The sequence below is a fragment of the Lygodium microphyllum genome, chromosome 19, assembly GCF_053477565.2.
Source record: "Lygodium microphyllum isolate KBCC chromosome 19, Lygodium_microphyllum_v1.1.10, whole genome shotgun sequence".
Lineage (NCBI taxonomy): Eukaryota > Viridiplantae > Streptophyta > Polypodiopsida > Schizaeales > Lygodiaceae > Lygodium > Lygodium microphyllum.
The window spans coordinates 60969303-60983637 of record NC_141153.1 but is presented as its reverse complement, the minus strand read 5'-3'; positions in this window follow the sequence as shown (position 1 = coordinate 60983637).

Genomic DNA, 14335 nt, shown 5'->3' with positions numbered 1-14335 from the left:
TAAGGCCCGCTTTGGTAGACCCAATTTTTTGGTTTAGTCTACAATGTCTTTGCCATTGGGCAATGCCAAAACAAGTGTAGGATAGTTTTATGTCTCCCTAAAACAAACAAGGCATAGTACTGGAACTTTCTAAAATCAGTAAGTGCATCTTTCATCAATAGCTTTCTAGCCAATATCTTCCAGATGAACACATTCAGTTTAGTAGAGGGGCAGCTTGCTAGACATCTAAGACCCTACTTTTTCTTCTCTAAGAGGTTTGATGGTATAAGTTCTTCTAGTTGTATTTTGACTTCAACATGATTGCTTTGTCATTCCTCTCAAAATCAACCCTCTTCCTTATCTTAACAACCATCTTTCCCTTATGATTAAGCAAGTTGTGGAGAGTATCAACAAAGGCTCAACAAAGGCCTACAAAACATGTGGAGGCCATCAAAACGAGAGCATCCATTCTCCTCTTCCATCATGATTGTCATATCTTTTCTATACTTGATCTTAAGAGTATTGAAAAAAGAGAGGGATGGGGATATATCCCTCTATCAACCATCTTCCCTTTAATTGGATTTTCAAACCTTCAATCTTATTTGTCTCTTGAGCTATAAGAAAATATTCAATATGTTCTACTAGGAGCCACATGAGAATAGCATCTTTATTATTAAGAGCAATATCATACAAAATAAACTCTTTACATCTAAAAACATCAACCATATGTTTTCTTCTAAATGCAATTTGATCTCTGCCATCTTCCTTTGAAAGTGCAATCTAATAAAAACATGTAGCCTTCTAATCTAAGAGCGGGTTCAACTTGCCTTCATCAACCTTAGCCTAAGCTAAAGCTTGTTTGGTTTATTCAATGAATTTATGTTTATTTAGGAAGGATACCTTGAGTTGAAATGGAGGTTATTTTGAAGACTACATCAATTGGACAGTGGTCAAAAGCCATGATAGCTAGGATAATACTCACCTTGATATGAAGGGCCAACCACTAGCCCATTGGCATACATATGCTCTATTTAATCTTGCTACCCTTCATGATGAATCTTTATGGCAACTATGCCATGAAAAGCATTGCAAGAATGATTGATTGATTGCATGCAGTGCATCAATAAACCATGTTTCCTAAAAAGTGCATCCTAACTTTCCCTTTCCCCCAATATGAATGTATAAGATGCAACAATCTATTAGTGCTCCAACATGTCACATTCTAGGAGAGTACAGTTGGGCTTCATGCATGGACTTTACTCTTATTCCTTTAAGAGCTTCAAACCACATACATTTGTGACTACCTCTCACACATAACCTCAACTCACGCTCTACTAAAACCAATTACACCTACCTTTGCTGTCCAAGAAATGATAAATGTAAGTCAATATCGAGATGTAGCGAGAAGGGACTTAACTCTTTGTTGTAGCCTAGCTTCGATGCTTATTGTATGCATTTTGCAGAGGTTGAATACGTCATAATCAAATGTAAAGGTTGAATACATTGTAATTAGATATATTGGGGCAAACTACCTTGATGTTGCATTTGTCTCGACTCCAACAAGTGCAAGGATATTTGAAGTATTGCATCCATGATGACTCCTCCTTTGCCTTCCTAAGATTTGATTGAATGCAAAGGGGAGCTATGGGTTGCATGAACAACTCTCTACTAAGACTTGAAGAAATATTTCTAGCAAGAATGATGATCTGATGGATGATGATGATGGTACCTCAGATCCTTTCTGCCATGCTAGCTCACGGGAAGGTAGACCTATTAGGATTGTGGACCCGCTCTCTATCTCATGCTCGCCATATATTCACACTCTCTCTCTCCTCTCTCTCTCTTTCTTTCTCTCTCTCTCTCTCTCTCTAACTCCACTTTCACAAAATAACACATTTTCACAAAATTACACACGAACACACTCTCCCTCTCTTCCCTTTGCAAAACAATTAATCTCCACAAAATTAAAGTGGGCTTCTAATCTAATTCATTCAAAGAGTTTGGAACACATGATAGAGTGAAGATTATTCTCTTTTTTCATTAGGGGTGAGAGGAGTGCTTTAAGATGAAATTCGATCAATGAACCCTATGTCTTGTGTACCATTCATGACACGCACGACCAAGCTAGCTAAATTTTTTCATTGCATCCATATTTGGTGGCCTAACATAAGAGTGTCTGATGAATGCTTTTCTTTTCTTTTCAAATATTGTATTCTTCTAAAAATTATGGTTGAGCATGAATTTCATATGTCAAGCATAATTTTGATATTCCACATAACACCTTGTTCAGTTTTCCCTTCTTAAATCGATCTACCACAAAAAAGGCTCTTTGATTGACCTACTGACGACTACCGCCTCCTTATATTCTTCATCATCCTGGCACATGCCTTTTTGCACGAGATAGAACATACGATTGCCTTTTGTAAGATTCGCCGAACATCGCAGCTTGGGGAGCCATCATCGCAGCATCAGAAGCATTCGGTGAAGCGTCTTGAATGACAGCTAGATGAAGAAATGCAGCTGATGAGGGTGCAGCCACCGCTCCAGAATCCTTGGTGTCCTTCTTCTTGGTGTCCTTCGTGTCTTTGTCAGGGCAATCCTTCTTTCAATGGCCAGTCTTTCCACAAATATGGCATGTGGAGTCTTTGTCCTTGTCCTTCTCCTTGTCCTTCTTGGACTTGTTGTCCCCCTTCTTCTTCTTTTGGTCCTTCCCCTTCTTCTGAGAGGCTTGACCTGTCAACGCCTCCGACTTGGAAGCGATCTGTCCCTTTAACTATTCCTCTTGGTCCAAGACCATAGGAACCAACTCTTCCCACCGAAGAGTAGACTCTCGCCCCGAAGCAATAAGGGCAGAGTAAAATGTACCGAATCGTGGCAGCAACTGGGACAATAGTGTGATCGCTATGTCTTCGGAGGAAATCGGCTTTCCCGCATTCTGAACCTGCATCTGTAACTGCCTTAGCTTGTTAATGTGTTCCCGTAGCGAAGAAGACTTATTGACGGACAAGGTTTGCATTTGTACCTCCAAAGAAACCCTCTTCATTAGGGTCATCCGATTGTACATTTGATCAAGCTCCAGCCATATCTCCCGAGCCACCATCAAGTGCTCGATGTGAGCGATCACGGCTGTAGTGCATGATAGAAAGAGAAAGGATCAAATCCTGGCATTCAGTTTGTCCCAATGAGGCTGGGCCTTGGCCAACTCCGCACGAGCATCAGAAGAGAGTTTGGACTGCCGGTCAATCTCCTCCTGTACCAACTCCGCCAAATCATAGGACTCAAGGATGGCCAACATCATGACGCGCCAAATGCGGTAGTTGTCACCGTCAAGCTTCTGATCTGTAGGAAGAGCCGGTAAGACAGGCACCTTCCAGTCCATAATCGCCTGGAACTCCAAGTCCATCTCTGTAGACATCTTTACCTGCAATGCCTTCACAAATGCAAAAGTAGCCCTCTCTGACTGGGAAAGCTCAGCCTGCTAAGACTCTTCCGTGTCCTGAAGCTTCTTCACCTACCGGAGGTGATGAAAAAGTAAAACCTGCACTTGTAGGCTGAAAACTCAAACTTCCTCCGCGTCAAATAGCAGTAAACAGCAGCAAATCCACCACCTGTACTCCTTTCCTGTGCGCTCATACTCGTTTCAGCCTTGTTCTAAGGCGCAACCCTCCTGTCTGCCCTTAAACGCAAAAAACACAAATTTGTGTTGCGATGGAAACTCCTCTTCAGGTTGATTCTGCGCTCAGTCAGCCCTCAAACACTACTCTGATACCATGTCAGAGTGCAGCGGTGCGGAAGCGTAGGACTGAGAGAGAGAGAACGCAGAGAGAGAAGGGAGAGAAAGAGACAGTGGACGATGAAGATCTGCTGTATAAAGAATGCTGAATACAAAGATATACAAGGGCGCAGTGCGCTGGACTGCGTGTCTCCACCTCGACGATGCAACCTGCTGTCCACCTCGAAGTCTGCTGCAGTCTGCACTGTCTGCTGTCTGAAATCTGTGAACAGAGACAGAAACTGCGCATCACCGATCTGTAATCTGCGTCAGAGAAGTGTGTGTCCAGACTGCTGAAAGTGTCGACTATAAATAGCCCAAATCTGCCAGGAAATAGGGCGCCAGAAATAGGGTGCAGCCAGAAAATAGGTTGGTTGCATTAAATGCAACCGACTGGGCTGCAGGCAGTCGGATTGCCACGTGGCAGTCCGACTGCACAGTCCGACTGTGCAGCTGCCCTGCTGGTCCGACTGTGCAGCTGCCCTCCAAACAGGCTATGATCTCTAACATACTTTATATACCACATGGATCACCGATTATGTATACTACAAACAAGTCATGACCTTTTAGCTACAAGACATTTTGGGTTTGATAAAACAATAGAGCTCATCTCTCAAGACTATTGGTGGTCTCAAATATGGAAAGTACTAGAAATATTTGTATGTGTATGTGATACATTTGTTGACAAACTTGATTTGAATGGCCAAAAGACATCGAGTCTCAGGAAAGAAGAACTACTAGCACATAATAATGTATATCTGTAGAAGATAAAAAGAAAGAAAGAAGGTATATAGATCTAAACACAAGGAATCAAATATGCTCAAAAGATACCCATCGATGCCATGTAATCCATAAGAATATGCCTTCAAACTAAGTACATTATATATATCTACATATACATCAATTTTTGAGACTATTGCTTAGCACATGCATATGCAGTTATGTTTAGCTCTATATGCACACACTTCACCATACAAAAGTTTGGACAACCAACAATGTGTTTTATATCCCCCAAGGAGGGCAATCATAAATATATGTATGTATCATGTGGACTCAACATAAGGGATTTCTAAAATATAATTTTTACACATTTTTTACATTAAAAAGAGTCCTATATAAATGGCTTACTTACAAATGGAATAGAAAATGGTTATGTTTTTTAAAGGAAACATTCACAAATAAGGATATTTATAAATAGGCCTTGAACCATATGATATAAAGGGTATACATATAGCGAATTACTTGGGGTATATCCAAAATGGTCCTATTTGTACATAGGAAGAGACTTAGGCTTACACAACGCATATATATAAAATAAACCTTGCACCAGATCACCAAAGACCTCTCCTTTCAATCTCATACATCAATTTTGCAACCCAAGCTAGCAGTGATTCAACAAAGCACCAAAATAGTCCACTATATCTCTTGTTTTTAGATAGCCAAGTTCATAGACCTAGAGAAGATATTTATAAGAATAATGAGATACCCCAAAATCCTTGTTCGTATCATAAGTTTATAATAGTGTTTTCCAATATACAACAACATGCAAAGATTAGCCCATAAGTATGGAGTATTTAGTCCATATATACCTCTTGATTGTAATGAATCCATAGAAGTCAATTAAAGACAACAATAGGTCTGGTTCTAGTTTGTGTTTCTCTCACTTCATAACAATAAATTTCATAATACAATAGCACAAAGTAGCACTATTTAGCCTTGAAGAATATGTATAGATCTAGAAAATGATATCCCTTGATTCAAGAAAACAAAGTAAGTATAGCAACATTAGGATTGGGGATAGCAATGCTCTCTTACAATGCAATCCTATAGAATCCTACTTTTAGCCATAGATATCATCCTTGAAGTGAGTCAATATTCAGCCCTCTTGATGCCCAAAAGAAAGACATAAAATTCTACAATACTTAATACATAAACTATGTTGTCCATGCCTCTTCAAAGCATAGAGAGAAGTGCCAAAGATGAATCCACAAAATTTGGTAAAAATTATACTAGCAACTATTCACCCCATGACTACTTGTGTTGCTACTCCTCTTCAGATTCTCCTATTCTTTCTCACAGAGTTGAGAGAGAACTCCTTCTTTTTTACTCCAGTCTCTATCATCCTTTTTTATATTATGTAAGATGGGGACTATGTGCAAGAAGAGACCTTTTGGAGTGAGCTTTTCTGACAACCTTCAATTTTTATTTTTCATAGTCCACTTGGTCCTCTATTTATTCTGGGCACATATCAAGCACCACTACTTACCACTACCACTACCACCACCTCCATAATCACTACCACCATCATTACCATGTCCTTCTCTCCCCTTCATCAATCCCACAATAAATAATGCCATCAACACGTATTAGTCTCTTTCTCTGCCTATCCTAACTAACTCAAGTACCAATTCTATTTTCTTTCAATCACACACATAAACACATTCTCTCTCTCTCTCTCTCTCTCTCTCTCTCTCTCTCTCTCTATTCCCCCCAACTCTCTCACTCACCATTTCTCCTTCATTATTTCTCTCTCTCTCTCTGTGTCTCTCTCTCTCTCTTTGTCTCCCAAACAATGCATTAGTAGTTCTCTCTCTCCTTAGCTTCTTTATCTCACTAGAATATACCTACCCATTTTTTATAATTCTATCACGATATTAGTCGTTAAATTGCAAAAACACAAGTGATATCACATACATATATATATATATATATTCACATTCCTCTCTCTCTCACTCACTCACACTTTCTCTCTCCAACAATGCATTAGTAGTTCTTTTGTTTTAATTCCTCTCTCTCTTTCTCTCCAACAATGCATAAGTAGTTATTTTGCTTTAATTGCTTTATCTCAGTAATAAGATTATGTGTTTCCTCATATATATATATATATATATATATATATATATATATATATATATATATATATATATCTCAATAATTGCTTTATCCCACTAATAAGATTATTTGTATGCTCATCTCTCTCTCTCTCTCTCTCTCTCTCTCTCTCTCTCTCTCTCTCTCTCTCTCTCATATGGAGAATTCAAAATCCCATTTTATATCTCTATCTCCCTCCCTCCAACAATGCATGATTAGTAGTTCTCTCTCAATTTATATATCCCACTAAAACAAAGCTTATGTGCTCATTGTTGATAATATTTATATGATGTTAGTAGTTCAATGGTGAACACAAAAGTAAAAACAGACAATTATACATTCACATTCCTCTCTCTCTCTCTATCTCCTCTCATTTCACGGATTCAAAATCTAGTTTGACCTCTCTCTCTCTCTCTCTCTCCAACAATGCATTAGTAGTTTTTTTCCTTTAATTACTTTATGTGACTAAGAAGATTTCTTGTTTTCTCATATTTTATAAGTACATCCTAATATATTAGTAGTTCAATTGTGCACACATGAGTTAAACCACATACACATGCATATATACTTACACATTCCTCTCTCTCTTTCTTTGGCTCTCACTCTCTCCCCCCTCTCTCTCTCCCTCATTGATTAGGCTTACGTATAGATTGAAGTTATGTATGCATTTACAATGGAACCTTGCAATGGCTTTCAAATCTATATAAAATATAGCTCCATATCACTTTGTCATATGTATTAGATATTCCTTCCAAGAATGTTCCATTTTACACTCCAAACTTCAACAATCAAATATTTTATGCATACTTTGATGCACTAATATATTTCACATTCTGCTACATGAACTTACTACAAAACAATATAGTCCTTTGTGTTTTGTAAGGTAGAGAACTATTGTGTGTAAGGAAATGAACATATTTCTTGCAAACATCAAATATAAATCCAACTCCAATGCTTGAGGATGAAATCATGTCCTTTAACAAACTCCCTAATTCCCTCATGAAAACTTGCTAACTCTGCTAGATATAAAAGCATATGTTCCAAGAGGACAATATCCATGGCATACTATCCTCTGAGATAAATTCCTAAACTCTCACATGAAACCTTGCTAACATGTCTAGATAGGGAAGCATATGTTCCAAGAGGATAGTATCCATGGGATTTCCTCAAATGTAGGTTGATCTGTAAAGGAGCTAGGTGGGTCTCTTTACATCTTCTTTATGCTACTATTCACCACAAATAGTGTCACTGTATGTTAAAGTGTGCCCACTTAATATCATCCAAACATTTTTAGAAAGTGTGGCTTCACCTAATGCCCTCCTAAAGATTGAGTTATGGGAATTGACTTGCACTTCCTTGATCATATTTAAACACAAACTATGGTGCTTGGATTGTTCTTTATACAATCACTTCTTATAAATTGGAGTAGCTCACTCAATTTCTCCTCCTTCATCGAGCTTCGTATGGAAATATTAAATAATGCATGTACTTCCACCAGAAACTTGGCAAGGCATGGATGCAAAAATATCTAATATCTACCTATCTATGAAGGTTTGATTGGTAATGATCCCTTCTTTTGCTTCAGATGCCTATGTAGAAGGACCCCATTCACATTGAATACAATAAGCTTCCTAGTTGTTGGGGATAGTTTTGCATATGAATATTAGGAAATATGAGCACACATATGTATTGCTATGAAAAGGAGATAGCTCTATTAGGTTTTTGAATTTTAGAGTTTTAATTAAATATGTTACCTTCACTCTTAAAAACATCTCCTCTTCGATAGAGCAATATGAATATACAAGCTATCTTTGGAAATCTAGTGCTATTAATGCAAGACTATCATACACCCATTGAAATCTAAGATAGTGTCCCCTTCTCTCGTGTATGTATGCAAACATGACTTCCAAAAAGTCATTGCAATATACAGGTTTCCATTCTTATCGAATCTTAAATGAAAGGTCTTCCACACAGGTCCTCAATCCCCAAGTTCAATACTAGGGGTGATCCGCTATCATCTCGACTTGTAAGCTGCATTGAAGTTTCTTCAAGCAGCTGTGATTAAGGAATCCAAAGTTATAGATTAGTGTTAAAGACCTGATGTTGATATAGTTTCTCTCATTTGCATAGCCTTTGGATATCATTGTAAAACTAAGCGAGTCAGTGGCATATCAACATTGGTCTTCTGCTTCACAGATTGAGCACATTTGCAGATATACTCCATCAATGGAACAATGGCTACAGTAGCCAGCCCTTTCTTGAAGCTAGCACACTCACTAGCTAGAGGGCATGCTTTGTTTGCTTCTCAGGCTATGCTTCCAGGACAAATCCTCCTCCAGGAGAGTCCTCTCTTACTCTATCTCAATGCACAGCCTGTAGCAGGCTCTGATCAGTATTTCTTCCACTGCACTTGTGCCTGTCGTGACCCTTACATGTGTTCGTCATGCCAGGTTGTTGTGTTTTGTAGCCCTGTGTGTGTAGTCTCAGCTATCTGCTGCTCCCATACTCCATTTGTTTGCAAGGCTTTGTCTTTGCTCGGGCTCTATACTCTCGATTTCAATCGCCAAACTCAAGCCAGGTTCCTCATTGCAACATACAATCTGGCCATTGTGTCTTCCTCCTCACTTGAGCAGGTCTTACAGGGGATGAAAGCTGGGGATGGAAGCTCTGATACCATATTAGAGTTGAGAGAGAGAGAGAGGTGGACCAAGACACATGCAGTAAGGATAGCAGTCATCAAAAAAGTCAATTATATACAATACACACTAAAGATCAAAATGACCTAGATCTAACCATGATTAAGTCAGTGTGACTTAACCTTATTGACTAAGGTAAACAACTGATAGAAGACTAATGAGCTTGAATCTCAATACGGAACACCTAGTGTGCAAGTTGAGAAAGAGCTTTGATGACCTTAACTAAGCACCTAGAGAATGGTACCACAAGTTTGATACTTTCATGCATTCAGAAGGATATATTTGTGTAGTGATGACAACCTTATGATTTTGGTACTCTATATGGATAATATGATGATTGCTAGAAGCATGCACGATAAGTTGGATGCCCTAAAAAGTCAATTGAGGAAGAGATTTGAGATGAAGGACATGGGACGACAGACCTTGCATATTCTTGGGATGTATATCATGCAAGCACGATTACTTCAAGGGGCTCCTTTACTTGTCATAGAAGGAGTACATCCACAAGGCCCTTGAGGGATTTGATATGCAAAGTGTTAAGCCTATTGGTTGTGCTTTGCCTTCTCATGTGAAGATTACATAGGCTGATTATCTGGCGTAGTTTGATGTGCAGAAGGCCGAGATGGTCAAGATCCATTATGCATTGATAGTAGGTAGTTTGATGTATACCATGATAGCCACTTGTCTTGACATAGTATTTATGGTGGGCATTGTGGCATACTATATGGCTACACCTAGTAGGGGCATTGGGATGCTGGAAAGGGTTATCATGAGGTATCTTAAGGGCTACAAAATATGTGCATATATTATGATGGCTAGGATATAGGACTCCTAGGATATACAGACTCTAGTTATGTAGGACATGTAGATAGTAGGATATCTTCATCTTTGATGGAAGTGCTATCTCTCAGATATCCAAGGTGAAAAAATGCATGGCCCTATTTGCTACAAAGGTAAATTTAGTTGCAATCACTTAGGCCTGCAAAAGGAGGCTATGTAGTTAGGCTTTCTAGTCTCAAAAACCTTGGTGTTATTCATGTGATCCCTACATAACACTATATTAGGAAATTTGGGAATTCTCATATAGTCTGGGAATTTCCAATAGAGTTAATATTTAGCTACTTGATCAAATCCTGTCCCCTTACTTGAAAGTGGAGTCTATCCTAATTACTATGTAGGTTGTCTTTCCAAGTTCCACTTTGAAGCATGGGTTAAGATTTAGCCACATGGCCAAATCTTTACTGCTTATTTGAAAGTAGGAATTGGGAGATTCTTGAAATCTCTAATATGGTGTTACATTGCATTTGAATTCTATGACTACTATTCAATTGGCTAAGAATCTTGTCTTCTATATGAAGACAAAGAAGATTGAGATGTGTTACTACTTTATCAAAGAGGTCATTGAGGATAAGTCCATTGAGCTTGGTCAAGATATCAAAATTGACCAAAATCTTACAAATCTACTCAATAAAAGTCTCTCAATGGAGCATTTCGACTTGCTTAGAAAGATGATGGGTATTGGATAAGATGGCATCTTTCCTTATCCTATTATACTATACGTACATTTGTACTTTATCACTTTTTCTTGTTCTCTTCTCACTAGGGGCACATTCACCTTTGAGTGGGAGATTGTTGGAGGTAAAGGTACTTGTGCATAATGAGCAATGTATTTCTACACTGACACTGCTCATACACTTGTACATTGTAGGTGGTAGGTATCCCCATACACTTGTACATTTTAGGTGGCAACGCCCATCACTATCACTTCATTCATCATTCTTGCAATGATATTTGAATAAGGGAAGGCCGCTAGGCACATATTGTGACTATTGGAGTTTCCATATCAAATAGCTCACCCCTTCATTGCTTCCACTTGCTCGTGTTCTCACTAGGTCTTCTCCCTTAAAAATGGATCTTACTATCTTTAAACAAATTAAGATCCTTGCATCTTTGTAGGTTTTATAGTTGGCATGCTCTATATTACCATGCGCTAAATACATATATAATCAAAATTTTCTTGGTTTTGAGACCTTGGTTCTAAAGATCATCCTTTTTCTACTAATTCTGCAACTTGTAGCAGCAAATCTTGGATTTTATTTTTTTATTCACCTATCATGTGATCCTTATTTAGAGATGTAGTGACAACTAACTATTTACTCACAAGTTACTCACCTCTCCTATCTTATTTAGAACCGGAACAATTTCTTAAAAGCCATATTATCTCTTCATCCCTATCTTCTAAAAAGCATAGTAACTATATCTTTTCATTGAGAAACATGAATCTTGAGCATGGTTGCCTATGGAGGTCGAAAATCATGGATTAGAAACATGATGACAAGGACAAAAGATAATGCCTGTTACTCAAATTAATTAGGTTTTAAGATCAAGTTCTTGGACTCACAAATATAATCTTGAGTAGGACATGACAATGAATGAAATGAAAAAGTACAATAGTATTCATTCATTGAAAGTGATATCAAGTACGTTCTTTTATAGAGTAGCATGGTACCACTTTTCTCCACTATGCCTATGAGATTGAGTATCTCTTCTTAGATTCACCTACATGTTGCTTGCCTAGTTGTTCCATACAAAGAGTCATACATGGATGTGATTGTACAAGTCTCAACAGCCATCATCAATCACAATCGTGAAAAGAAATGGTGTATATAGAGGTTGTCATGAGTAGAACCTTGCTAAGTGTGGGCATACCACAAAACATGGCTAAGATATCTAGGGGCTATTACAAGGCCTCACTAAGTGTGTAGAGGCTGTAGTGCAAAAATGTTAAATGAGGATTACAAGGCTTATGATAAGAATATTAAGGCAAGTACATACAAGGCTTAAAAGAGTCAATCAGAATAGTGAGAATAAAAGGTTTGGTGAGGCTTGTCCTTCTGCTCTTGAATGTCTTCTTCTTCTTCTTCTTCTTCTTCTTCATGGTCTTCTCCTTCTTTGACAACTACAAGGTAGGCCTTCTATGATCTCTTCGTGGCATGACAAAACTTTTCCATGTGTCTAGTTCTTTTGCAAAATTCATAAACCAAGTGGTGTTTCTTTCCTTTGTACTTGTTATTGACATACATCACTTGTTCTTCATTTGAAGTCTTAGTTGTTCTTTGTTTTTTATCTTCCTTTCTTTTTCCAGTAAGGAGGCATACCACAAAACATGGCTAAGATATCTAGGGGCTATTACAAGGCCTTACTAAGTGTGTAGAGGCTATAGTGCAAAAATGTTAAATGAGGATTACAAGGCTTACGATAAGAACATTAAGGCAAGTACATACAAGGCTTAAAAGAGTCAATCAGAATAGTGAGAATAAAAGGTTTGCTGAGGCTTGTCCTTCTGCTCTTGAATGTCTTCTTCTTCTTCTTCTTCTTCATGGTCTTCTCCTTCTTTGACAACTACAAGGTAGGCCTTCTATGATCTCTTCATGGCATGACAAAACTTTTCCATGTGTCTAGTTCTTTTGCAAAAGTCCTAAACCAAGTGGTGTTTCTTTCCTTTGTACTTGTTGTTGACATACATCACTTCTTCCTCTGAAGTACTTAGTTCTTCTTTGTTTTGATCTTCTTTTCTTCTTCCAATAAGGAGGCTTTAATGTTGACTAGCTTAGGATTTGGCATGATAATTAGTGTAGTAGAGACATTACCAAATTCAAGAAGAAAATTTTTCAACAAAACACCAATGCAAGCCAAGTTAAAAGACTTTTCAACATCTTCATCTATTTTTATGTTAATCCTTGCAAGCTGAGTTAAAAGTGTTTCCATATAGTTGAGATGGGTTGCAAGGGATGTGTTAGCCTTCATGTCCAATCTTAAAAAATTCAATTAATAATCCATATTTAGAAGACTTTGATTGGGCACCAAACAATGTGTCCAAGGGATGTATCATATGTATTTGCATGGTGGATATATCTATCATCCAACTCAAGCTTGATGATGGCTTGGGCTTTGTCATCTCTCTTTTGCTAAGCTACTACAGGAGTAGCATCTTGAGGCTTTTTCTCCTAACCATTGGTGATTTCCCATAAGCCCTTCCTCATCAAGATCAACTTGATCCTTGTTTGCCAAGTGTGAAAGACAACTCCCTTGAACTAGCATGATGAGGAATCTTTGCCCATTCAATATGGTAGAAGTAGCATCAAATAAGCACCAAAATTCTTAGATCCAAGGACCAACAAATGATTTGACGTCAGATGTATCAAGAAATACAAGTGCTAAGAAGCACTAAAATGAGTATCAAGAGATACTATGATTTGAAAAACTTGATGTTGATGTCAAATCTTCTTGTTGAGGATGAATCTTCCCCTTCTTATTTTGTTGGTTTGATTGTTAAAAGGTGAGTAGTACAGTAGATCAAAGTGGCAGTAGCAAGTTTGAGCTCAGAAAAATGAGAAAGTGAAGATGCTTGAAGCTCAAAAGCTATGGAGTTTGAGATGAGGGTTTAGCAAGCTACCTAATCTTTTGGTCATGGCAGTAGAGCATAGGGTGGACCATTTGAGCTAAGGTTTGAATGGGAGATAGCTTAAATAGTAGTCCTTTTGATCTTTTGTTCGTGGTAGTGCGTAGAGTGGACCATTCAAGCTAAGATTTGAATGGGAGGTAGCTTAAATAGCAAGCTTTCAAAGCTCCGTGTGACCAGAGTGAAGATTGTGAAGTGTGGAGTGAGAACCAACCATACGACCCACACTGCAGGTATTTGGGACAACGAAGACAAATTTTGGAAATTCTAGGCCTTGCAACGCGTAATTTCAAGATGCAAAGTAATAGAATGGTGCATCCTCAGTCTAGAGAGAAGTATCCAAAATGAATCTTGTTGAGATATACTCTGGTTGAGCACACACATAGCATAGAGTGGAGTGGACTGAGGTTATGGAAAGCTAAAGGAAGGATTTTTAGAGCTAGCCCATGCTCACCATGGCTCTGGTACCATGCTGAGAAACACTATTTTGAGCATAATTGGCTATAGAGGTCAAAAAGCATGGACTAAAAACATTATGACATAGACAAGATTAAG